General features: G+C 41.0%; 1 protein-coding gene and 1 long non-coding RNA gene across 2 annotated transcripts in view; one reads left to right on the forward strand and one right to left on the reverse strand.

Moving 5' to 3' along the window:
* Positions 1–599, forward strand: part of LOC132678085 (putative adhesion G protein-coupled receptor E4P) — an 83,793-nt gene extending 83,194 nt beyond the window's left edge. Inside the window, exon 19 of the mRNA XM_060630014.2 lies at positions 491–599. The gene's annotated coding sequence lies outside the window, so the exon portion shown is untranslated. The remainder of the gene's footprint in view (positions 1–490) is intronic.
* The window catches only part of LOC132678086 (uncharacterized), a 40,007-nt gene continuing 29,631 nt past the window's right edge, over positions 250–10,625 (reverse strand). The window contains exon 2 of the long non-coding RNA XR_009609479.2: positions 250–911. This is a non-coding gene — a long non-coding RNA (uncharacterized LOC132678086). The remainder of the gene's footprint in view (positions 912–10,625) is intronic.

The following is a 10,625-nucleotide window of genomic DNA, read 5'->3' on the forward strand; positions in this document are numbered from 1 at the left end:
AAGGAGGTGGTTGAGGGTGTGGGCCCTGGGTTGGTTGGTTTGCATTTGAAAGGTACACTCTAAGAATTGACTAACCCCATAAGGGGCAGTCCCTCCACAGGGTCAGTAGGATTCCAGTTGTGACAGCAACTGAATACAGAAAATAAAAAAACATAGTTAATACACTTATAGTATATAGTTATAATAAATGCCATTATGTTAATATTATGAATGTTGGAACATTTCCCATTTCATTATACCAAACATAAATTACTTTTTGTGTATATGTATTACTTTCTATAAATAATTAGATGGCATAAATTATATCACAGTCACATTATACGATGCTAACATTACATATCAGTGATCCCTTTAACACTCATGCCAGAGGTTACCATGTTTAACGGTCTGACATTCTTAGTCCCAAGCCTTGAAGCAAGAGTAAATATGTGATAGAAAGTGTTGCCGTGAGCCATAGAGCTGACATTGTTCTGCTTCTTGGTTTTGGCAGGATGCTGACGTTCAAAGCCATTGCTCACGTTTTCATTCTGGGCTCTTCTTGGGGCCTTGGCTTCTTTCTGGTGGAAGGAGTGCTCGACCCTGTCAGGTTGGTGATGACCTTCACCATCATCAGCATCCTCCAGGGCGTCCATGTCTACTTGGTCCACTGCCTTCTGAATCACAAGGTAAACCAGTGTCTCCTCCCCGTGTTCCATGGCCCCTCGGTGTCTCATGTTTTACTATTTTCTGTCTCCTGGGCTTCTCCATTGCTTGCATGGTGGTGTATGTGTGTATGCACGGGGCTCTTTCTTCCATATCATAATGTTTGTCCCAGAGACCACCTTTTCAGGATTTATCTTTCTTGCTTCCAATCATTTGAATTTGCACTGAAGCAGCAGAAACTGGATAGAGCCATACAAGGTCTACATTATCTGACAATGAGAAAAAAAAATCACAAATGAGGAAAACATACTAAATTCTGGGGCAGGGTGGGGGAAGCCTTGCTTAGGACTTAACTAGGCAAAATCCCTAAGCTATGAAAACAAGTCTGAGTTGTTATATTTGAAACTGAGTTTATAATTGTAAATGCAGGCTACTTCTTAGAATGAAAAAAGAATCAAATGTTGATTTTTAGAGGGGCATTATTTTATGCGTTATGATGTGGTAGCTACGATATAATGATTTTTATGTGATGCTCAACTTTTGCAAACTGCAGCTTCACACAAATTATCTGGGCATTTATTAATTTCCCAAGGATCTCTGAATCTTTTTTTTATTTAACTTTATTTTTTATTTTTTAAAATTTACATCCAAATTAGTTAGTATATAGTGAAGCAATGATTTCAATGCTTCAATGATTCCTTAATGCCCCTTACCCATTTAGCCCATCCCTCCTCCCACAACCCCTCCAGTTTCTTTTGTCCTCCTCCCTGTTTTTATATTATTTTTGTTTCCCTTCCCTTATGTTCATCTGTTTTGTCTCTTAAAGTCCTCATATGAGTGAAGTCATATGATTTTTGTCTTTCTCTGACTTATTTCACTTAGCATAATCCCCTCCAGTTCCATCCACGTAGTTGCAAATGGCAAGATTTCTTTCTTTTTGATTGCCGAGTAATACTCCATTGTGTGTGTGTGTGTGTGTGTGTGTGTGTGTGTGTGTGTGTGTGTACACACACACACCACAACTTCTTTATCCATTCATCCATCGATGGACATTTGGGCTCTTTCGATAACCTTTTGGCTATTGTTGATAGTGCTGCTATAAACTTGGGATGCATGTGTTCCTTCAAAACAGCACACCTGTATCCCTTGGACAAATGCCTAGTAGTGCAATTGCTGGGTCGTAGGGTAGTTCTATTTTTAGTTTTTTGAGGAACCTCTATACTGTTTTCCAGAGTGGCTGCATCAGCTTGCATTCCCACCAACAATGCAAAAGAGATCCTCTTTCTCCGCATCCTCGCCAACATCTGTGGTTGCCTGAGTTGTTAATGTTAGCCATTCTGGCAGGTGTAAGGTGGTATCTCATTGTGGTTTTGATTTGTATTTCCCTGATGATGAGTGATGTTGAGCATTTTTTCATGTATCGGTTGGCCATCTGGATGTCTTCTTTGGAGAAGTGTCTATTCATGTCTTTTGCCCATTTCTTCACTGGATTATTTGTTTTTTGGGTGTTGAGTTTGATAAGTTCTTTGTAGATTTTGGATACTAACCCTTTATCTGATATGTCATTTGCAAATATCTCCTCCCATTCTGTCGGTTGCCTTTTAGTTTTGTTGATTGTTTCCTACGCTGTGCAGAAGATTTTTATTTTGATGAGGTCCCAGTAGTTCATTTTTGCTTTTGTTTCCCTTGCCTCCAGAGACGTGTTGAGTAAGAAATTGCTGCGCGCAAGGTCAAAGAGGTTTTTGCCTGCTTTCTCCTTGAGGATTTTAATGGCTTCCTTTCTTACATTGAGGTCTTTCATCCATTTTGAGTTTATTTTTGTTATGATGTAAGAAAGTGGTCCAGGTTCATTCTTCTGCATGTTGCTGTCCAGTTTTCCCAGCACCACTTGCTAAAGAGACTGTCTTTGTTCCATTGGATATTCTTTCCTGCTTTGTCAAAGATTAGTCGCCCATACGTTTGAAGGTCCATTTCTGGGTTCTCTATTCTGTTCCATTGATCTGAGTGTCTGTCCTTGTGCCAGTACCATAGTGTTTTGATGATTACAGCTTCAAGTATAGCTTGAAGTCTGGGATTGTGATGCCTCCAGCTTTGGTTTTCTTTTTCAAGATTGCTTTCGCTATTCAGGGTCTTTTCTGGTTCCATACAAATTTTAGAATTATTTGTTCTAGCTCTGTGAAGAATGCTGGTGTTACTTTGATAGGGATCACGTTAAATATGTAGATTGCTTTGGGTAGTATCGACATTTTAACAATATTTGTTCTTCCTATCCAGGAGCATGGAATCTTTTTCCATTTGTGTCTTCTTCAATTTCTTTCATAAGCTTTCTATAGTTTTCAGTGTATAGATTTTTCACCTCTTTGGTTAGATTTATTCCTAGGTATTTTATGGGTTTTGGTGCAACTGTAAATGGGATCGATTCCTTGATTTCTCTTTCTGTTGCTTCATTGTTGGTGTATAGGAATGCAACTGATTTCCCTGCATTGATTTTATATCCTGCGACTTTGCTGAATTCATGAATCAGTTCTAGCAGTTTTTGGTGGAATCTTTTGGGTTTTCCATATAGAGTATCATGTCATCTGCAAAGGGTGAAAGTTTGACCTCCTCCTGGCTGATTTGGATGCCTTTTATTTCTTCATGTTGTCTGATTACTGAGGCTAAGACTTCCAATGCTATTTTGAATAACAGTGGCTAGAATGGACATCCCTGTCTTGTTCCTGACCTTAGGGGGAAAGCTCTCAGTTTTTCCCCATTGAGGATGATATTAGCGTTGGGTCATTCATATATGGCTTTTATGATCTCAAGGTATGCTCCTTCTATCCCTACTATCTTGAGGGTTTTTATCAAGAAAGCATGCTCTATTTTGTCAAATGCTTTCTCTGCATCTATTGAGAGGATCATATGGTTCTTGTCCTTTCTTTTATTGATGTGATGACTCACGTAATTGTTTTGCGGATATTGAACCAGCCCTGCATCCCAGTTATAAATCCCACTTGGTCGTGGTGAATAATTCTTTTAATGTATTATTGGATCCGGTTGGCTAGTATCTTGTTGAGGATTTTTGCATCCATGTTCATCAGGGAAATTGGTCTATAGTTCTCTTTTTTAGTGGGGTCTCTGTCTGGTTTTGGAATCAAGGTAATGCTGGCCTCATAGAAAGAGTTTGGAAGTTCTCCTTCCATTTCTATTTTTTTGAACAGTTTCAAGAGAATAGGTGTTAAATCTTCCTTAAATGTTTGGTAGAATTCCTTGGAAAGCCATCTGGCCCTGGACTCTTGTTTTTTGGCAGATTTTTTATTACTAATTCGATTTCCTTTTCGTTATGGGTCTGTTCAAATTTTCTATTTCTTTCTGCTTCAGTTTTGGTAGTGTATATGTTCCAGGAATTTGTCCATTTCTTCCAGGTTGCCCATTTTATTGGCATATAATTGCTCATAATATTCTCTTATTATTGTTTTTATTTCTGTTGTGTTGGTTGTGATTTCTCCTCTTTCATTCTTGATTTTACTTATTTGGGTCCTTTCCTTTTTCTTCTTGGTCAAACTGGCTAGTAGTTTATCAATTTTCTTAATTCTTTCAAAGAACCAGCTTCTGGTTTCATTGATCTGTTCTACTTTTTTTTTTTTTTTTTTTTTTTTTTGGTTTTGATAGCATTAATTTCTGCTCTCATCTTTATTATTTCCTGTCTTCTGCTGGTTTTGGGTTTTATTTGCTGTTCTTTTTCCAGCTCCTTAAGGTGTAAGGTTAGGTTGTGTATCTGAGATCTTTCTTCCTTCTTTAGGATGACCTGGATTGCTATATACTTTCCTCTTATGACCGCCTTTGCTGCGTCCCAGAGGTTTTGGGTTGTGGTGCTATCATTTTCATTGACTTCCATAAACTTTTTAATTTCTTCTTTAACTGGTTGGTTAGCCCATTCATTCTTTAGTAAGATGTTCTTCAGTCTCAAGTATTTGTTACCTTTCCAAAATTTCTCTTGTTGTTGATTTCAAGTTTCCTAGCCTTGTGGTCTGAAAATATGCATGGTATGACCTTGATCTTTTTGTACTTGTTGAGGGTTGATTTGTGTCCCAGTATGTGATCTATGCTGGAGAACATTCCATGTGCACTGGAGAAGCATGTATATTCTGCTGCTTTAGGATGAAATGTTCTGAATATATCCGTTAAGTCCATTTGGTCCAGTGTGTCATTCAAAGCCATGTTCCCTTGTTGATTTCTGTTTAGATGATCTGTCCATTGCTGTGAGTGGGGTGTTGAAGTCCCCTACTATTATGGTATTATCAATGAGTTTCTTTATGTTTATGATTAATTGATTTATATATTTGGGTTTTCCACATTTGGAGCATAAATGTTTACAATTGTTATGTCTTCTTGATGGATAGCCCCTTAATTATGATATAATTCCCTTCTTCACCTCTTGTTACAGTCTTTATTTTCAAGTCTAGATTGTCTGATGTAAGTATGGCTACTCCGGCTTTCTTTCGTTGACCATTAGCATGATAGATGGTTCTCCATCCCCTTACTTTCAATCTGAAGGTGTCTTTAGGTCTAGAGTGGGTCTCTTGTAAACAGCAAATAGATGGATCTTGTTTTCTTTTATTTTTAAATATTTTTAATGTTTTATTTTTTGAGAGAAAGAGGGAGAATGAGTGGGGGAGGAGCAGAGAGAGAGGGAGACACAGAATCTGAAGCAGGCTCCTGGTTCTGAGCTGTCAGCACAGAGCCCAACGTGGGGCTTGAGCTTATGAACCATGAGATCATGACCTGAGCCAAAGTTAGAAGCTTAACCGACTGAGCCACCCAGGCACCCAGATGGATCTTGTTTTCTTATCCATTCTATTATCCTATTCTTTTGATTGGAACATTTAGTCCATTGATGTTTAGAGTGAGTACTGAAAAGAAATGAATGTATTGCCATTATGTTACCTGTAGAGTTGGAGTTTCTGATAGTGTTCTCTGGTCCTTTCTAATCTTTGTTGCTTTTGGTCTTTTTTTTCCATCTTTTCTCCCTCAGAGAGTCCCCCTTAAAATTTCTTGCAGGGCTGATTTAATGGTCATGAACTCCTTTAATTTTTGTTTGGGAAACTTTTTATCTCTCCTATTTTGAATAACAGCCTTGCTGGATAAAGAATTCTTGGCTGCATATTTTTCTGAGTCAGCACACTGAATATATCTTGTCACTGCTTTCTGGCCCGCCAATTTTCTGTGGATAGGTCTGCTGCAAACCTGATCTGTCTTCCCTTGTAGATTAGGGACTTTTTTCCCTTGCTGTTTTCATGATTCTCTCCTTGTCTGAGTATTTTGTGAATTTGACTATGACATGCCTTGTTGATGGTCGATTTTTGTTGAATCTAATGGGAGTCCTCTGTGCTTCCTGGATTTTGATGTCTGTGTCTTTCCCCAGGTTAGGAAAGTTTTCCACTATGATTTGCTCACATAACCCTTCTACCCCTATTTCTCTCTCTTCCTCTTCTGGGACCCCTACGATTCTGATGTTGTTCCTTTTTCATGAGTCACTGATTTCTCTAATTCTTAAATCGTGCTCTTTTGCCTTAGTCTCCCTCTTTTTTTTTTTTTTTCTGCTTCATTATTCTCCATAAGTTTGTCCTCCAGATCGCTGATTCTCTGCTCTGCCTCATCCATCCTTGCTGCCGTGGCATTCATACAAGATTTCAGCTTAGTTATGCCATTTTTTATCTCATCCGGACTAGCTTTTATCTCCGCAGAAAGGGATTTTAATCTGTTTTCAACCCCAGCTAGTATTCTTATTACCATGATTCTAAATTCTGGTTCGGACATCTTGCTTTTAGCTGTATTGATTAAGTCCCTGGCTGTCATTTCTTCCTGTTCTTTCTTTTGGGGTAAATTCCTTTGTTTCATCATTTTTAAGGAAGAAACAGAAAAAAATTAAAATTAAAAACAACACAAAAAAGTCAAATAAAGGATGCTAGATCCTAGGTGTGTTCTGGTCTGTTTTTGAAAGGAGGTTGATAGATTAGAGAAAAAAAGAGAAAGATAAAAAAGAAAAAAGGAAACTGTTGGAAATTTGAAAAAATGAATACAATGAAATAGAATAAAATGAAATAATGGAAGCAAAAAACAGCATTTAAAAAATTTACTAAAATATATAGTAGAAAAAATTAAAGACACATATATTTAATAGAAATGAAAAATAGAGATAATTTGTTTCTGTGTCTGTATTCAAGAATCAGAAAAAAAATTGAATAGATGGACCAGCAAACAGACTGAAGTACGATTGAAATCACATCATTTTCCCCTAGAAGTTGGACTATGTAGCACTTTATAGTCCATAAACTATGCAGGCAGAGAGACTTGTGTTCCTGAAGAGCGAGGTTGGCCCAGTTGGGCGGGCTTAGTGTAACAGCTATTCTCCACTAGATGGCGCTGCTTAGCTTACTGGGTGGACTGTTGTAGCGTGTGTAGGTGTGTATGCGCATGCGTGGGAGGAGTGAAAATGGCATCACCCAGCTACCCAGTCTCTAGTATGGGAACTCTGGTCTCCCTGATCAGCTATCATGCACCCCTCCTTTGTCTCCAGCTTCCATCCACTCCCCACTTCTGCACTGTCCGTGACCAAGCCAGCAGGCTGCAGGTGGCACCTCCCTGCTGAGTTTTATCTCAGATGCGGCCGTTTCCCAACCCCTCACTTCTGAGGGACTGTGGTGTTGACCTGTTCTGACCCCTGCAGGAGGATCTCACCAAGCAATGGCCGGGTGCCGGCCACACCCAGGAACATTCGCAGGACCGTGCTTCTCTCAATGCCCAGAGACCGTGGCTGGGTGCCAGCCTGCCCCCCCAAAAGTTCATGCAATCTTGTAGCAGCAGCATTTCAGGGATTGTGGAAAATCACAACATCTGGCACCAGGCTTCAACCTTAACATCCTTGTTCCAGCACCAGCAAATGTGGCTGTTCTCCGGGGTCTGCTGGGACCTTTGCCTGTGGGGTGGCCACACAGCCTCTACCAAATTTCCCCCCTGGAGGGGAACTGCCTCTTCCCATGTGGCCTAAGGACCTCACTCTCTCCTCCTGGGGATTCGCCCTTCCCACCCGAGCACTGCCAGGTAAAGAGCTGCAGAGTTTCAGATTCTGTGCTCCCCGTTCGTAGAGTCTTCATGGAATTTAAAACCTCTCCTTTCTCCCTTTTTTGTTCAGTCCCTTGCATACTTTTTCTTTTCTCTCCAGCTGCTTTGGGCGGGGGGATGCTTTCCATTCTCTCCTCCTGTCTCCATCCTCTCTCCACAAGCAAAAACAGCTCCCTGCCTTCTGCAGCTTTCTCCCCCAGTTCACCTCTCCATGCTATGTACCTGTTGAGTTCTCTGGTTTGGGTTGTTAATCCTCAAATCAGTTTACTAGGTGTGCAGGATGGTTTAGTGTTGATCTGGCTGCATTTCAGGGACGCGAGACACACACACAAAAAAACTTTCCATGCTCTTCTACCATCCTGGTCCCTCCCTGTGTTTTCTTTTATCTCATTAATTTTCCTTAAAGCAGCTATTTTGAATTCTTCTCCAGATAAATCCTTTGAGTTTGGTTGTTGGAATATTATTGGTAGGATTTGGTGGAGTCATGTTCCCTTATTGTTTTCATGTTTCTTTGAAGTTTTTCCTTGCTGTCTTTGCATATGAAGTGTAGTTACGTCCTGTAGTTTTTGCTAACTGCCTCCATGGAGAAATACCTCCTGTCAGCCCAGCTAGAGATCGAGGCTTCCTCGGATCTTCTGGGGTCCTGCCAGCTCCATGCCTCTTGCTCCCTCTTGTGGCACAATTCTTATGTTTGTGTGCTTTGTCCCCACCCTGCCAGGCACCAGACCAAGTGCTAACAGACTCTGGCCTTGCTTTTCCCAAAGGTAACACTACCTGCTGCTGCTAAAGTTGTAGTCTCTCCCTGTCTGCAAGAGATTACTCTCACTGCTCTCTTCAGAAGCAGGCAAAGGGAGCTGACCACGGAATGGGGCAGTGAGGGTGAGGAATACAGAATACTCATCGTGTCTGTGGGCCACCCAGTGACTCCTGAGTGGACTTCTTGATGGTTTCCACAACACAGTGAGTAGGAGCTGTCCCCCTCATGTATTCTGAGATTCCTTTCTGCCATTCTTTTTTTTTTAATTTTTTTTATTTTTTTATTTAAAAAAAATTTTTTTTAACGTTTTATTTTATTTTTGAGACAGAGAGAGACAGAGCATGAACGGGGGAGGGGCAGAGAGAGAGGGAGACACAGAATCGGAGGTAGGCTCCAGGCTCTGAGCCATCAGCCCAGAGCCCGATGCGGGGCTCGAACTCACAGACCGTGAGATCGTGACCTGAGCTGAAGTCAGACGCTTAACCGACTGAGCCACCCAGGCGCCCCTCTGCCATTCTTTCAAGCTCTTCCCACCCCCCTACACCCTACCCCAATCCTGGAACTCCTGATTTGGTACTCTAACTCAGTACTTTTTCTTTTCTCTCTAATGGGGCACTTGTAGAAATCTGGACTTCCATGAAGGTTCTCTCATACATGGGTGATTGTCTAAGTCCGTGTTTTCCAAGGTCTCCTGGACTATGGCTAAAAGGGACTGCAGCAAGTTAATGGGCCACTGCAACGACCACAGCTGGGACCACGGTATGTCTGTCTGTTACCTGATGCAAAGGTGAGTGAGACGCCTCACAGATCCCCTGGCATATGGTGCTGGACCCCCCAGCTCCTACAAGCTACTTTTGTTAATGAATGGATGCTGGATTTGTGTTGGAGGAGGGGGCTGGAGTGCAGGAAGAGGAGAAAAAACAAGGGTGTCTTACAACAACAAGGGTGCTATCTTACAGCAGTTTATTTCTTTTTATTTAAAAAAAATTTTTTTAATGTTTATTTATTTTTGAGACAGACACAGAGCGTGAGCAGGGGAGGGGCAGAGAGAGAGGGAGACACAGAATCCGAAGCAGGTTCCAGGCTCTGAGCTGTCAGCACAGAGCCTGACGCGAGGCTCGAACCCACGTCCGTGAGATCACGACCTGAGCCAAAGTCGGACACTCAACCTACTGAGCCACCCAGGCGCCCCTGGTTAGTACAGACATTTTAACAAGACTTTTTCTTCCAATCTATGAACATGGAGTGTTTTTCCATTTCTTTATGTCCTCTTCAATTTCTTTTATTTTTTTAATGTTTATTTTTGACAGAGCATGAGTGGGGGAGGGGCAGAGAGACAGGGAGACACAGAATCCAACTCAGGCTCCAGACTCTGAGCTGTCAGCACAGAGCCCAACGTGGGGCTCAAACTCACAAACTGTGAGATCATGACCTGAGCCGAAGTCGGTCGCTCAACCGACTGAGCCACCCAGACGTCCCATACAGCAGTTTATGTCTTAAAATAAGCTTTCTGCTTCTTTCTTCCTCTTTTCTCCTTTGGGACTCCAGTGAGGTGTAGATGGTTTTTTGGTTTCTTTTTTTAGTTGTGTCCCATAGATCCTGAAGGCTTCCTTTATTACGCATTGTCTTCTCTTTGAATATTTCAAATGATCTGTCCTCAAGATTGGCCGTTCTTTTGCTTTGCGCAGTCTACTGTTGAAGATTTCTGTTGAATTCTTCAGCCATTGTATTCTTCAGCTCCAAACTTCTGTCTAGTTCTTTATGCTTTGTCTTTGTTGAATTTCTCACTTTGTCCTTCTATTTGTTTTCCTGATTTCAGTAACTTGTGTTCACTTGTAGCTTTCTGAGTATCTTTTTTTTTAAGTTTTTATTTTAATTCCAGTTAGCATACAGTGTTATATTAGTTTCAGGTGTACAATATAGTGATTCAACAATTCCGTAAATCACCCAGTGCTCATCACAAGGGCACTCCTTGATCCCCATCACCCATTTCACCCCAGCCACCTCCCCTCTGGTAACCATCATTTCTGAGTATCTTTCAAACAATTACTTTGAATTCTTCTTAAGGAAATGTACGTATCTCCATTTCTTTGGGGTCAGTTATTAGAAGTTTCCTGTGTTC

This window comes from Panthera onca, chromosome A2 (genome assembly GCF_046562875.1).
Source record: "Panthera onca isolate mPanOnc1 chromosome A2, mPanOnc1 haplotype 2, whole genome shotgun sequence".
Lineage (NCBI taxonomy): Eukaryota > Metazoa > Chordata > Mammalia > Carnivora > Felidae > Panthera > Panthera onca.